The following is a 16,102-nucleotide window of genomic DNA, read 5'->3' as shown; positions in this document are numbered from 1 at the left end:
AGCTGACTGATGAAGTTCCTCTTTTGACAAGCTTGGTAGGTGTTCGCACTTGTTTTCTCTGGTGGCTCCGGAGCTGACTTGATCATCCCCGCATAGTCTAAGTCGGAAAACTAATTTCTATTCAATGGATAAATCACAGTGAAATCGAACCCAGATTGTGGCACTTCCATACAGTTCACTAGTAAAGCTATATTTTTCATTGTTACTTTCATGTTGGGGTATTTCCTCATCCAACAAATTACATGCTTCATTGTATGCACTATTAAATTGATTCATTATTGACAGATCCAATGGTTGACTCCTATAAAATGTGTGAGCTGGAAGACTTATCATGTGAGTATGTATTTGTGTGGCATACATAGTTACGTAAAGTTCCTTGTGACCACAGTTACCTTCATGATCAATAACACTCACTCTTCTTAGTAGATTTTAACGTTCAACAAACGCTTTCATCCTTTTTAGAACTCCATCTTTCGTTATCCACCCACTCATCTGCCCATCAAAATTGCTTCCTGTTGGAACGTCCATTTATAAGTTATTGGCAATCTTCATGCGAGGAAGACAAACAAAGAAGACATGAACTGATCTCCTGCAGCGTTTATTGACTACATAACATTTAAATTTCATCCTCTTCTTCTAGATGTTAATTTCACAACTTGTAATTATTACTTTAAAGATATTACCTTTAGTCTGTTGTTATGTACACAAGATGCATTGGTATTAAATATCCGTGACGGTGTGAACTTGTATTTCTCCATGAGCTTAGTCAGTTTATTGAAAAATATTTTGTGCTTAGGTTTATTAAAACCAACAATGTTGGTTTGTAATGTAATAATAAAAATATTTTTCGACCATACGTGTTGGTTTTGAGCAAGTTTGAAGGTAGTTTTAAAAATTCTGGTTAGCTTAGTGACTCTTCAAAGCCTTCACATGATTGTATAATATTTCATCTTCTTCCCGATCAAACATTCTACTTAACGTGCCTTTGTTATCCCACTAGCAAGAATTAGCTCTTGCATTCTTCATCCCAAAGATTTCTTGACAATATCTCTTAATGCATTTTAGGAATACCATATCTAGCACTGGCTGCACGTACTGCCGTTTTCTTGGAATTAATTTCCCCCATGGCCAACTTCATATTTTCTTCATCCCAATTGCCAAATATTTTCCCCATATTTCCTATATATTTCAAATTTGAAGAGATTCAGAAAGAGTTCATAGTGAATTTCTGTAAACAGTAAAAAAGATAATATACTAGTAAATGTTGTGTTGAGAAAGAAATTTTGAGGCTTATTGTTCATGATATCAGGAATCGTTGACTTTAAGACCCACTCGGTGGGTTGATCATTACAGGCTCACTGCGATATCAAAATTTAACATTTACACTTATAACTATGATAATAAGTATATATGAATATTAAAATTGTATATATATATATATATATGTGTGTGTGTGTGTGTGTGTGTGTGTGTGACTGAGTGCGATTGAGTGTTTGTGTGTAACTACTAATGTAAATAAATGAGCTAATATAGGTTGGCAATATATACCAATCTAAATGCAATAATGAATGCTACTAAAAATTGGAAGTCATGGTAACTCTTAAAAATAGTGCTGAAAATCTAATGTGGAAGTCAGCATATTTTTATATAAAAATTAAGAAAATCAAACAGTATTACAAAACGAAACACGCGGAAGGAAAAATACCTGTTTACCAAACCAAGGATAGTAGAGTATAACAAGAACAGTGCTGAATCTGGTTTGAGGAAAAACGAGCTTGAAGAATTTTAAACTTACAGAGTCCGTAAAATTTAAAACAAGAACTAAAAAATGATCTCTTCACACATTGTGTTATTACTTGTAATGAAATCATAGTAAATCAGCACGATACAACTATCAACCAGAAATAACCCAACTAAACTAATAATGCTTCTAATCTTCGTCTTCTGTTTTCAACCATCGAGTCTTCCTAATCATTGAACATCGAATGATCTACATCGAAAGGAATTCGGTTTCTTTGAGTTTTTGAGACATATTTAAATCTTCAATAAAAGCTTCACGCAACTTCTAGCTGCAACGGTAATAAATTACTCAATATATGTATAATCGTGATGAATAAGTATATTCCTCTTTATGTTTGTTCATCCTATGTTTATAGTTGTTAGTACATGAGCGTGTAATGATGTTTTCCTAAATAGGCTGATTCTATAAAAGAAAAAGTTTGACCATAAGTGTAAAAAGATGTATGTCTTGAAAATTTATTAGACATAATCTTGGAGTAGGTAATAAAACCGATATTTTCTACATTCTTCAAATATTCACACTTTCCCCAAAGCCAAGAAACTTGTTTCTCTTATGTCTTCCCAAATAAGTACGTAATTTGTTATAAGATACTGATTTACTCGTATCTTCTACAGTATAAAAAAATAGAGTCGCAAAATAAATAAATAATAATATATACAAGCATAAACAAAAGCATGGTACTTATTTATATAGTATCCTTCTTGTTCTTCTCTTTCTATATACACTTGTCGTTGAATCTGTTATATTGCTACAGTTCTTGAAGATGCCCAAAGTATTTTAGATAAAGAAATAATGATTTCTTCATTTTTTATTTCTTAATGCCAAGCTAATTTTAATGTTCTGTTTGCAGAATTAGATACACAATTGAAAACTATGATTAACTCATTTTTTTAGTAAGGCCGGTACTCAAAGAAAATTCGTCGTTTAAATGTTAGGTTGAGCCTGTCTACAAAATGTAAACTTCATTAATGTTTCGTTTGGACAGACACGCATATTTCCAATCTTCCCATCTAAAGGGAAATATATATATATATATATATATATATATATATATAAGGTGCGGAGAAAGGCCGAAAACGGTCCAAAATCTGACTACCGATCAGCAAAACAAAAAAAAACACTTTTATATTAGTTTTGAAAAGCCTATCGAATGATATCAAAAGCAACCCTCTATCCCCACCTCCTTTCGGGGGAACGACGGGTTAATTTTAAAATTTTAAATAGAGACTCCCATTTTTTATTGCATATTTGGATTCTCCAGAAAAAGTGACAATATTTTGACCCAAAATTGAAAACGGTGCCTTCACGGTTGTCACTTGAATCGACACACAAAAAAGTGGGTGGTAATACATAACGAAAATGTCTCTAGGTATTGTACACTGTGGCCATATGGAATCACAGATCGTGAGTTCAATTCCAAGACAGTGTAACATTCTTAATGGGAATTTTTTAATACCCAAATAATGAATTCATATATTTTAAATTCGAGAAAGTAATGTATTTGCATATATTTATTAATTTGCAAGAATATCCAAATGAGGACTGTTAGGTTATGTAAATTAGTTGGGGTAAGATGTTTGCTATTGAACAATCGGACAAGGTCTTAGAAAATTGTGAAAACAAATGAAGGGCCTAACTGATTTAACTATGTAATATAAATAATGTGTAAATGTGTTTAGGTTGAAATGGAGCCATAAGTGGCTGAAGTTATTTGTAGATTGTATATGAGCCCTAGGTGGCTGAGTTTGTTGTATAATTATCAAAGTTAGTTGACGTGTAGTTATCTCTGAACCTTAGTGGTTGTAAAGTGTATGTTAATTACCCAGAGATATACCGGTGCCATAAAGAGTCGAAGTAATCAGGAAGTTGCTTTGACATTCATTGGAAATTACAGTAATTTAGAAAGTTAATTAATAATAAATACCTTGCACTAACTGTAGACTAACTAACACGACAAAAATGACTTATGTGTATTGTAAATAACTCTAAGAACTCTAACCGTAAAACCTCTATTACTAAGAATTACTTCATAAAGCTAGTTTGCAAATCAATTATCGAAATTTGTCTTCTCCAAAAGGTACTAATTGAAGTTAAAACGTATGGAATTTATTTGGGGAAATTAAAACAAGAAAGAAAGAAAGAAAGAAAGACTGCCATGAAAGGAGGTTGAATTTACAACCTCTGAGTCCTCAATCCAATACGATAACCGCACGGCCACAGAGCACGGGATTAAACATTAGCATTTTCGTAACTTTTTTATTGCGCCGCCTTTTTCTGTCTGCCGATTCAAGGGCCATCTGCTAAGACAATGTTTACGGTCAAATCACTGCCACATTTTCAGGAGAATTCAAATGTGCAATAAGAAATAGGAGTTCCAATTTAAAATTTTAAAGTAACCCCGTGTACCCCCAAAGGGTGTGTGTGTAGGGGTTTGCATTTAGTATCATTGGATACCTTTTTCAAAACTACTTAACACGTGTTACTTTGGTTTTGCTGATCCGTATATGTCGCGAGATATTGGACCGTTGCGGGACTTACACCCGCATTGTATGTTCCGCACCTACATATATACATATACGACGTGTGATTGGAACGTTTTAAGACTGGGCTTGTAATTTAAAAATGGAAGTACTTAAAGGCTATTGTGATGGATCTTCTTCAAAGTAGTCCCGTGCTGAATGAACATACCGATTTCAATGGTGTTTCTCCTTCTAGAAGCATTCCTGAAAATTATATGATGGTGTGAAGCACTGTCTCAGTATTTGCTTGAATGTCCTCAATTGAGTCAAATCTCTTCCCTTTCAATGAAACTTTTAATTTAGGAAAAAGTTAGAATCGGCCTGTGCCAAATCTGGGGAATACGGGGGTTGCAGAAGCACAGGAATGTTGAATTTAGCCAAAAATTCCTGGATCGAGAATTGCGCCTGTGCATTGTGATGGTGGGGAATCCAGTTCTTATATTTCCAGAAGTCAGGCATTTTCCGCAGCACATTTTCGCGCAGACTAACCTTTTCTAGTATTCCTGGTTGACTGTCTGCACCCTAGGGGCAAATTCACGATGCACGATATCTTTAGAATCGAAAAAGGTTACCAACATTGTCTTCACATTCGACCATCTTTGTCGCACTTTCTTTGGTCTTGGTGAATCTGAGCTCTTCTACCGAGAAGATTTGTACATTTTTTCTGGATCATATCTTTAAAACCATGATTCATCACCTGTTATTACCCTATTTAAGAAATTTCCGGACCATTTCAACTCGATTAAACAAATCTTGGGACACTTCAAGTCTGTGCTGTTTCTTCTCGTATGACAACACTTTTGCAATGAACTTCGTGGGCACTCGACGCATGTTCAAATTATCAGTTAAAGTTGACTGAACCGCATAGAAACTTAAATTCGGGTCTTCAGCCATCTCCCTAATTTTAAATCTTCGGTTCTAGCGCACTAAATCGCTAACTTAGAAATGTTTTCGTTAGTTCATGATGTTGAAGGCCGGGCAGTCACCTTTGAATCTGTAAAACCTGATAAACACCTTTGACAGACTCAGACATTTGTCTCCAAAAGCCATTTTTAAGAGTTCGTAAGTATCCGAAGTAGATTTCCCAGTTTTAAAACAAACTTTCACACTAACGCGTTGTTACAATTTTTCATTAAATTTGCACACTTTAAAATCCGCCAAGACATACTACACGCCCGCACTCAACTGGTTGTTACGCCGTACTGAATAATGATATCTCGGTGCATGTTTCAATATGTCTGAAGGACACACCATTTTAGCGCTAAAGGGCGGTTATATCTACTCCTCCTGAACTGTCTTGCCAACTGTCTTAAAACTTACCAATCACACCACGTATATATATATATATATATATATATATATATATATATATATATATATATATATATATATATATATATATATAAGGTCAGTCAAAATAAGTGTTATAAACAAATATCTCGCGAATTATACATCAAATAAAAAAAATATTAAGAGTCAATGTACAATACAAAGGACCCTAAAATAGGTCAAAGATAAGGCTTTCCCGCCCTCCATTTTAGGGGGTGTAAGTGAAATTTTCAAATTTGAACATATGTTGAGCGATACCTTGTTCGAAAGTGCTTGGAAAATTGAACATTTTTTGTAGGAAACAATTTTTGATATGGGCGACCGTTTTCAAGATGTCACCCCAAATGGTCCTCTATCAATAAAATTTCCAGTACTTATAAACGGAACAAACTTGAAAATTTCAAATAGGAATACCTTATTTGATAGAACGCGGAAAATCCAAAAAAACTTAGTACAGATTTTCTTTATGGTTTAAAATGGCCGCCAAAAATGGTTCCACGTTCAGATACAAGCGCAGATTTCAAATTGAGTGTTACAAGTCAATATCACGCAAACCATGCATCAAATAAGAAAAGTGTTAAGTATCAATATACAATACAAACAGCCTAAAATATGGGTGAAAGACAAGGTTCCCCAGCCCCATTTTGGAAGGAGGGGTGTACATGGAATTTTCAAATCGCAACATAGGGCGAGTGTTATCTACTTTAATAGCTCGAGAAATACCAAACAGCTTCGTACAAAATTTTCGGTGACTATTTTGAAACAGGCTTGGCTGAAACCGAAACAAATTCTGTACTAAGATGTTTCGTTTTCCTATTTGAAATTCCCAATTTGGTCCCGTTTGTAAGTACTGGAAATTTTACCTGATACAATATACTTTTGGGGGCCATCTTGAAAACGGTACTTCATATCAGAAATTGTTTCCAACAAAAATTGTTCAATTTTGTAAGCTCTTTCGAACGAGGTATCACTCGACTATGTTTCTATTTGAAAATTTCAAGTACACCCCTACCCGAAAAATGGGGGGCAGGGGGAAGTTCGTGATTCACCCATGTTTACGGTACTCAGCATTTCACATTGACTCTTGATATTTTTCCTATTTGATCTATAGTTCGCGAGCTGTTGGCTTGTAACTCTTATTTTGACCCACCCTGTATATTTTAACCTATTTTAGTAATCACCTCTACAAAATACGATGCGTTCTAAATAATGTAATATTTTTTTCGAAAAATCTGTAATTGTAGGTAATGTAAAACGGACTGCGCCAATTTTATGAAATTGAAAACCTCTTGTTGATACGCTAGTAATCTTCCTTCTTGGATCATGGTTCTCAAGCATAACTTCAAAACTGTTCTTGAAGGATTTACTTAAAATAACATGTCAAAATTACGTGACCAGCTGGTAGTTGATGATCATTGTCTATTTTTTCCATTCTTGTTACAATCATTCAATTTCAAACATTTTAAAACAAATTTTGGTCGTATATAATCGTGTATTGCTCTGTCTGCACCACCAAACACTGCTAATATTTCATTTGTTCGGTTGAGTTAAGCATCAGCTTTTATATTAATTTATTACCTTGGTAAATGATGATCTTATAATATTTGACAGTGTTGCACTTGAGTTTTCGTTTCTTCGAACTGAAATTCTTCCTGTTTTTTCCCAAGTTGGTAAACTTTCCCTAATTACGATATGTCTGATGCAGAGGGAAGGAATAAAACCTTTTTCCTGTGCGTCGTTTCCATGGTTTATTTTTTTTAGTTACCTGTTCTTCATGTACGTTGTGCGTCATATACTTCTTAGTCTCGTCTTTAGTAGAGTTGTTGATAAGCATCTCGTAAATATATTATTGTAGTTGGTTTTCCTCTTCCGATTTTTCTTGTCCATGGGACCTCTTTAAATGTTGCACAGAAATGGAGCCGATTTTGTGTTGTCTGTATACAGTGCTACATTTAACATAGTAAGGACTCGGATTCCCAACACGTTGTGTTATACCTGGATTAATGAATGCTTTAGCACGTCCTTTTTCCTTGTTCTTTGAAGTATCCAAATATTGTGTCCTTGATTAAATTGAGAGTTTGTGTCACAGCAACTATTTGCTGATTTATGGTTTAAAATGTTTGTTTGTGAGTAAAATCCAACAACATCAGTGTAGATTCTAAAAAGTGGATGGACAAAATGATAAAAGCAAGTTGATGCTAAAACAGCTCAGAGAACGTGAGCAACCCCACAATGAGAAATGATGTTCCCGACTAGTATTGCTTTGAGTACAGGCACGTAGCCAAGGAAAGGGGGGACCTGTGTTGCCAGATTGGGCTACATGTAGCGGATTGGGCGATTTTTTTAAGTGCCCTCGCTACTAAATTCTCGAATTGCACGACACGCAACTTTTTGGGCTACTTGTAATTATCTGTGGGCTATAAATATTCAAAATACGATACTTTTTTATTTTCATGTATAAAATTAAGGTCCTTTTGTCTTATCATTGGTGAGTCAACCGATATTTCTTGAAAAACATTATGTTTGTGTGTTTGATGTTGTAAATCAATCGACAGTCGAATAGTATCTCATTTTATGGAATTAGTTCCTGTCACAGTTACTACTACAGATTGCATGATGCAGTTAAATATTTTTTGTCTGGCATTGATATAAGTATTCAACAATACTTTGGTATTGCAACTGATGGTACATCTAACCTGTGTGGTAATAATAATTCTCTTTATGAACGCATGAAAAACGATAACCCTAACATAATATTAATTAAGTGCATCTGCCATTCTCTTCATTTATCTTGCTCACACGCGTTAGAGGAATTATCTGGAAATATAAATTATTTGCTCAGAGAAAAATATAACTGGTTTCACAAATCTGCTCTGCATAGTGATTCCCATATGGAGTTGACAAACGATGGCAAGGAACCACTAAATCGTATTCCCCAAAATACGGAGATTCTACTGAAGATTCGTAACTTTTCTCCTAAAATCTGTTTGTCTCACGCACGCCTACATCTTTTAAGCTCTGCCATGAGAATTATTATTTAAGAGATCTCAGGTTGGTGAGATAGAAATTCAGTGGCGTTGTCTGTTGACGATGGACTAGGAATGTTTCTTTTTCCTAATAGCACACTTACAAATCTAGCAGATTTCTGGTGCAAAGCAATAACCATTAAGAAGTCTGCTGGTGATTTCGTTCTGAAAGAATTGCCTCAATTTACACTGATTATGTACAGCTTGTCAATTAGCAATCCAGTAGCTGAAAGTGTTTTCGAGAGTAACTATAGCAAAAACAAAACTCCCAGACAGAATGTGGATAGAACTTCTTTCTTCAATTCCACTAGTTAAAATGATGTTTGAAAATCGAAATATATATGCTGTTATAACTTCGCACCATCAACAAAAATACTCAGATTTATTTTGTCAGTCTATTACAATGAACCAGCCAAAAACGAAGATGAGGAGACTACAGACATTGTTTTATGCTAGACAATTTTAAGTAAAGAGTAAGTGATAAATAATTTTGTACTTATTATATTAATAATTAATCTAAGATATATAAAATATTGTTGGGTTAGACAAAATCAATATAAATTAAGCTTATAACTTAGTACTCATCAGCGTGTGATTTTTATCCTATTGAGCCGGAATATTTTTATTCCGATTAGTCCGAGTGTCCTGATTGTGTATTGATTAAATTTATATTTTTTTTACATATTGATCAAGAATTGTTCAATGCAAATACAACTGTAATGTAGTGAGAAATATATATCGGTGATAATTAGCATTAAATTTTATGCTTACTCTACCTAAATTATACATATCTTATCCCAACCAAATCTAACCATAAAGTGAACTTACTCTATGTTGTCTAACATCTAACCTAACCTAAATAAAACTAAAATGTATATAAATTTACGTTAACTTATATAATTGAAAACAAAAGCTTAAGTCGCTATATCTCTAAGTTCAAAATTAATGAGTCGCTCCTAAAAAGAGAAAGAAATCCCTCGTTTCGACAAGAGAGAGAAAACACCGTATGTGGTCTCCCACTCATGTATATAAAATTAGTAAAACTACAAAGCTGCAATGTAATTTATTTTTATGTTTGGGCTAAAAGAAGTTTAAATCCGCTACATTAGAAGCGCAACTAAGCTACTTTTCAATCTTCCCATCTGGCAACTCTGATCCGGACACCCCCCTTGGAAACCAGAAATAAAAAAAGTAAGGAAGGATGAAATAAAAACAAACGAGTAAAAGAAGAGTCAGCGTTAAAAATAAAAAGCTACAGGAAACTTTTGGTTACTCTTTCTTATAAGGAGTTTAGTATTACTTGCAATACATACTGGCGAATGAGCGGGATATCATGGAAAGATCGGGGAATTTGCAATTTGTAGAAAAGTTACGGATTTCTCAGAATTTCTGCTAATTTCTCATAATCTTTTTCGAAAGCAAAGTGCTTTTCTACAGTGTGGACGTTTTTTGTAATAATTTTTCGTCATCGCTTTCCTGCAGCATCAAACATGTTATTTCAAAAACAGTTATCTACTGCTCCTTTAACCTGTCATTTGGAACAGACAGTAGTTGAGGAAATAATGAAAACAAAAAAAGATATGTGGAAAGAAAGTTATGTTAACGTTTGATTCAACAGAGAAAGGAACGTAGATACTGTAAAATCTTTTTCAATACACTTTTTTACTCTTTTACTCGAGATTTCTTACTAGTTTGTTATTAAACTACTTACTAACATATCCTCATTTTATTGATCTAACAAACCAACATATGTTGCGGGGCCTTAGTGGTAGAGCGTTCACCTCCGATGCTTGGAGTCTCTGGTTCGATCCCAGCTCGCGCCATGTGAACTTTGTGGTGGACAAACACCGTGCTCGGGGTTTCCTCGGGGTTTTCCCGTTTCCTCCCACTTTCCCCATTCCACCATTTCATTCATTTCTCATCATAACCGTCTCCTTTAGCCTAACCTATATTAACATGGGACGTAAAACTCAAACATTTCATTTTATTTTTCAATATATGTTGCTAGTAAAGTAGCTTAGATTGATCGAACCCTTCCTTGTGTGATAACCACAGTATTTCATGTCACGCCCCCAAGCTCTCAAACGAAATCCTGGCTGCATGAAACTATATGTGTGCCAGTAAAATAGTTTAGAATGATCGAGCCCTTGATGACCACACTATTTCCTGTCACAGAAATAGTTGCTCATTTTCCCTTTACGAAATCCTGGCTACGTACCTGTTTGAGTGTTTTATCTAACGTTGAATGAGGGGAAATGAACAACAATCAAGTACAAGATCTCAACAATCAAAAATAATAATATATCGTCCAAGTTAGAAGAACACCTAGAATTCCAAAGAAAAAGAGATAAATACGTGTAATTGATCTATTTTGCCTCAGTACAGAATAAACTCTCGCAAGAAGAATTTAAATGAAACGAAGTCTTTGATGTATCACAATCATACCTTCAAGGCTAATGGTGACGAATATAATTTTCAAATGGTGACGGTGATGTTCTAATGTACAGTTCGCGGCATAGAAATTGTTACAAAAATTCTAAGTCCAAATTAATAATAAACTCTTGCCCCGTTTTCTCATGCATCCAGAAATACATATCTCAATCGATTAGATGCTTCTAGTATTCAATACAACTCCTCCCTCTTCTTCACCTATTTTCGTCTAAAGCAGCGAGTGTGACGTAGTTCACTCTTTTCATTCAGCAGAAAAGGAAACAGGAATTAAGTTTACAACGTTATAGCTTTAAAACTGTCTTTTCCATTCGTTTGTTATGATATATTTTTAAGAGCCTAAATTTTTAAAAAAGTCACGTAGTGTTCCCAGAACTTCATAAGGACCTTTAACTAACTAACTAACTCTATGGCCTATGGAACCCGGATGTTCAATGCCACGTTCACAAAAGCTCTCCACTGAATTCTGTCCTTAGCTAACTTCATCCAGTTTCTGCTTTGTTTTCCAATCTCTGCGAGATCCATCTTAATATAAAGACGAATTATTTCTTTCTTCGTAGTATCTTTTTTCAGAATTCTAAGTGTTCTGATTTAAACTTTTGATTTTTGAAATCTTGTACTTGATTGTTCATTACCCTCATTCAACGTTTGAAAAAATACTCGAAGGAATACTCCAGTTTCTTTGGTAGTTACCCTTGCACTGCCACTGCACTACATCCGATTGTACATTAATGGAATCTACGACTAAAAATTATGGGCATCCCCTTTGTCCGAATTCAATCTAACATTTTGTTCTCAAGTATGACTGTTTTTGCCTTTTTCCGAAATTTTCGGGTGGTCACAGCTCCGAGGCCTTTCTACACCCAGATTGATCTATACTTTTTGTTTTACTTCAGGGACAGGAATCACCTCCCGACGTTTACTACATTAATTAAGTTACACCGTATATATATATATATATATATATATATATATATATATATATATATATATATATATATATATTCACGGGCGCCCTTTTGGATGACTTGTCCTCCGACCTCGTTGGTATTCCAGCACGGACCTGGTCTGAACAAACATGTCAGCTCGATATGTCGGGGCCAACTTTGTTAAACGTGGGAAACATACTACTTTCAATCTAAGATGAAAATATTGTGGTAATATGATACCTAAGTTATGGGAATTGAGAGGCGTGACATGCGAAAGAATGTAAAACAACTTATCTTACTGCGTTATCCATACTTTTGTCGGTCGTTGAGATGGATAGTAATGCCCCAATGGCATTTACATCCAAATTCATCATCATCTTGACAGGATAATGGAGTGGGAAGCCTGAAAAGTAAAATCTCAAAAATTACCGAAATATTTGTCGAATTTATAGCTTTTGAGGTCGAGAAAACGTTTCTAGTAACCCACTTTGAGATGGACTTTTTAAACATATCAATTTCTCACTATGAAATGAAATGACCATTTGAATTAGAATATACATACATCAAGCGAATCTTCGAATTCAAAAAAAATGTGTAGATAAATGTTGCGTCTTTTAAATGAAATAAAACATGTTAAAAAGGGAGATGGAGTGGGTCAATAGGTCGGTTGGTCTGTGGGTAAAATGGGTCAAGATTTGTCAGTGGGTCAGTGGATCTTGGATTAAAAGGACGTGACCCACTGCGAAACACTACTCACCGTGATTCACACTGACCCACTCACCCATTCTGCTCAGTGCATTGTTGACTGCGAGAAAGATTGTAACCAAGGCATCGCCAAATTATAAAACATGTCACTTCTACGTTTCGAAAGCATATCAGAATATACAAATGAAAGCCTATGTAAATGATTTCCATTCTAAGGACAATTTCAGTCTTATCACGTCACTTTTTGTGATGGGCAAGTCTTGTGAGCGTGTCACTACTATTGAATTGTGTGGCTCGAAGCACAGTCCGACTATAGATGTTCTCTGTTTATACTCGATCTTTATGCCTCGGATAATATTTCATGAACGTGATTGACATGCTATATGCAAAAGGTTTCAGATAAATACACTACATAATTTACGTATTGCTATTATAGATTTTCTTGGTTTGTATTCAATATCCTCATATACAATATCAACGAAATGTGAACAATTTGAAGTCGCGCGGCTTACCACTGAGATAACGCGTCTACTCTAGACTACGTCGTCCGAATGAAATATTACTCTCTTTTGAAGACAATATATCCATATCCATCGCAAAAGATTTTTATGTTCTACTTAGCCTTTTATTTTATTACCCAGACGAGAATTATTTTCGATGCCTCTTTTTCAGTCTTCTTTTACATGCGGAAAGTTTTTTTTGTATATCTAAATGTTTTTTAGGTATGGGAAGCAAAATGACAAACAAACATGTGCTGACATTAATACAAAGTTTCAAAATATTGTATCATTAAGTACTTTAACCAATGTTGCTTTTTTCTGCACTTGGTCAAAAGTCTTATTATATTTAAAAGAAACTGACACATCTGAATATTTTTGTCCGATTCCAAAGGTTGGCTTGCAGGTTCGAACATGTTTTACTTTTTTTCGAAGATGCCCGAAGTTAGACTTAGAATCTTTTTGTCTCTAACAGCAATAAAGAGTGCGGTCATTCTTTGTGGAACAGAATGTACATTATTGTGTACCTCATTTTCCTCCTGTGCGTCTGTATCACACTTTAAACTTTCTGCTGAACTCAAAAAAAAAAAAAAAAAAACATTTCTTAACTATAATTCAAATTAAATTCGATTTCAAATATTAATTATTGGGTTAATTTTATCTACTATTGGTTTATTTTCAAAAGTGTCTGACTGATTTTCAATTACTTAATGGAGAACTTACAAATTACGATTACTCATAAGATCGTATACTCCCTTAAGCGTTACAAATTTACGGGAATGACGTGGTATTGCGGCACTAAAATAACCCTGAGGTTGATACTAAAAATTGGTACTTTGGTACTTTGATGCTTTGGTACTATAATTTGAGGTTGATATAGTTTAGCAAAGTGAGTGAAAATTTCATATAGTGATACAAATTATGGTATTTTTTTTCTCGGAGGACTGACAAGTTTATCATAAGATAATGAATATTTATAGTGGCCGAATAACGCAAGATAAATTTTCAAAAATTCTTGTGCTATTATAGTATTATATGGAAGAATGTTGGAAACTCTGAAAGGATGTGTAAAATTCTGACCGCTTAAATTAAATTGATCACGCAATTACATCACATAATTGCAAACTTCTTGCTATACTATGTGTAGTAGGTGTGCCTATGTGTAATATTTTTCTTAAAGTATTAATGATAAAAATTTGCTGGCTCTCCCAAATGGACTAAAAATAAGTTCGAAGTATTGCCAATATAGTCTTAAACATGAGGTAAATCAGACTCATAATGTATAATCACAGAATATCTTGTAGTGTTCGTACCATTTTTGCACATACTGCTAACAAAATATTCTGTGCATTTAATTACGCTCTCTTCCTTATGACATTGGCTGTGTTTATAGATACGGTTTGTTGCTTATAATTATTTTAACGTGGTTGAGGCGAGCGCAAGAAGGAATGATGCATCCGCTGCAAGTGATACTCCATATTAGTTTCCGTTCTCACGGATATTTGTACGTTTGTGTATAATCGCAGAAGAAGATTAACCATGCTATGGACCGTCGCAGAAGGAGATTAACTAGCTGAGTTCAGTGGGTTCCATGAAATACATGCATGGCTTTAAATTCATTGTAAAGAAGAAGCTAAAGAATTCTGATTTTGTTGCGTTTTGCAATCATTAACTGATCGTAGATAAAGATCTTGTGTAATGGACAAGGACTTTGTACTTTTGATATGCATATGAGATTTAAAAAATAGTTACCTTATCTAACACCAATTGCTTCGCTAACTCAGAAACGGAAGAAAGGTTTTTTTTTCTGAAAAGCAACGGAATACAAAGTTGGCAATAAACCTTATATATCTAAGTTCGTTTGATCTCATACAGAAATATCAGAAACACAGAACATAATCAAATTCCACTTCTGAAATACGTAGGAATACTCTAAGATCGGTTCTGATCCTGATTGTTCTCTACTAATCAACTGTTGCTCTTAAAACTTGCAAAATTACATTATTCTGAAATTCATCTATTCTTTCCGTTTCATTTTCAAGAGCGATACATTTACATGGTTTGAACCACAATCTAAAGCAAGCAGAAAAGTATGAGCTTTGTCCTCTTAGAAATAAGGCAAAATGCGTCATTTCTATTCGTCTTCCAAAGAATGAGTCCCAGAATAATCTTCAAAACTATTGAAACATATCTGTACTGTTTATGAAGCTTCCTGTAAAATAAAAGAGGTTTAACTATGTGCTCTAGAGAAGGGTAGATGACTCGACTTTTTCCATTATAACCATGTTTCTAAATCAAAATTCTCTAATATCAGAATAAATCAATACCTTATACTGTACAGTATATATGCTCGTGCCGTGTGGACTTTGTGGTGGACAAACACTGTGCTCGTGGTTTTTCTCGGGGTTCTCCTGTTTCCTCCCACTTTCTTTCCGAACATTTTGATTGCCAAGTGTGGGTTGTCAATCGAAAATAGTGAAAGTTTCTTAATCGGACCAATCGTTTGATCTTGACTTTGGTACAGCACTCAATAATAAAGAAATTTCAACGTTGCTAAGTCAGTAAAGCTCAAGACGGAATAAAATAATATGTAGCGTGAGGAGGTATACGAGGAAGACAAACAAATGAAAATAAGTCTTGTCGTTTTCTGACAGGTTTATTGTGCATGTTAGTGGGAAAAATGTACATACCTTATGCACTCACTACACTTGCTTCCAGACGCAACAGTCCTGGGCACTATGCCAATAGACGGTCAAATTGGTGTCCTTTCCGCTAGTGACACAAACGGATACGGCGTCACACACTACCACGTATACGACGGAGTGTTTAGGGTGTTAATGCTCTATAC

The 16,102-nt window shown here is 34.6% G+C and overlaps 1 protein-coding gene across 1 annotated transcript in view; it reads left to right on the top strand.

Annotated features, from left to right (window-relative positions):
* Positions 1-16,102, top strand: part of LOC145685481 (leukocyte elastase inhibitor-like) — a 159,232-nt gene that overhangs the window by 124,508 nt on the left and 18,622 nt on the right. The gene's annotated exons all lie outside the window — the stretch shown is intronic.

This window comes from Thermobia domestica, chromosome 5 (assembly GCF_964235325.1).
Source record: "Thermobia domestica chromosome 5, izTheDome1.hap1.1, whole genome shotgun sequence".
NCBI lineage: Eukaryota > Metazoa > Arthropoda > Insecta > Zygentoma > Lepismatidae > Thermobia > Thermobia domestica.
The sequence above is the reverse complement of the archived record's forward strand: the minus strand, read 5'-3'. Positions and strand labels throughout refer to the sequence as shown.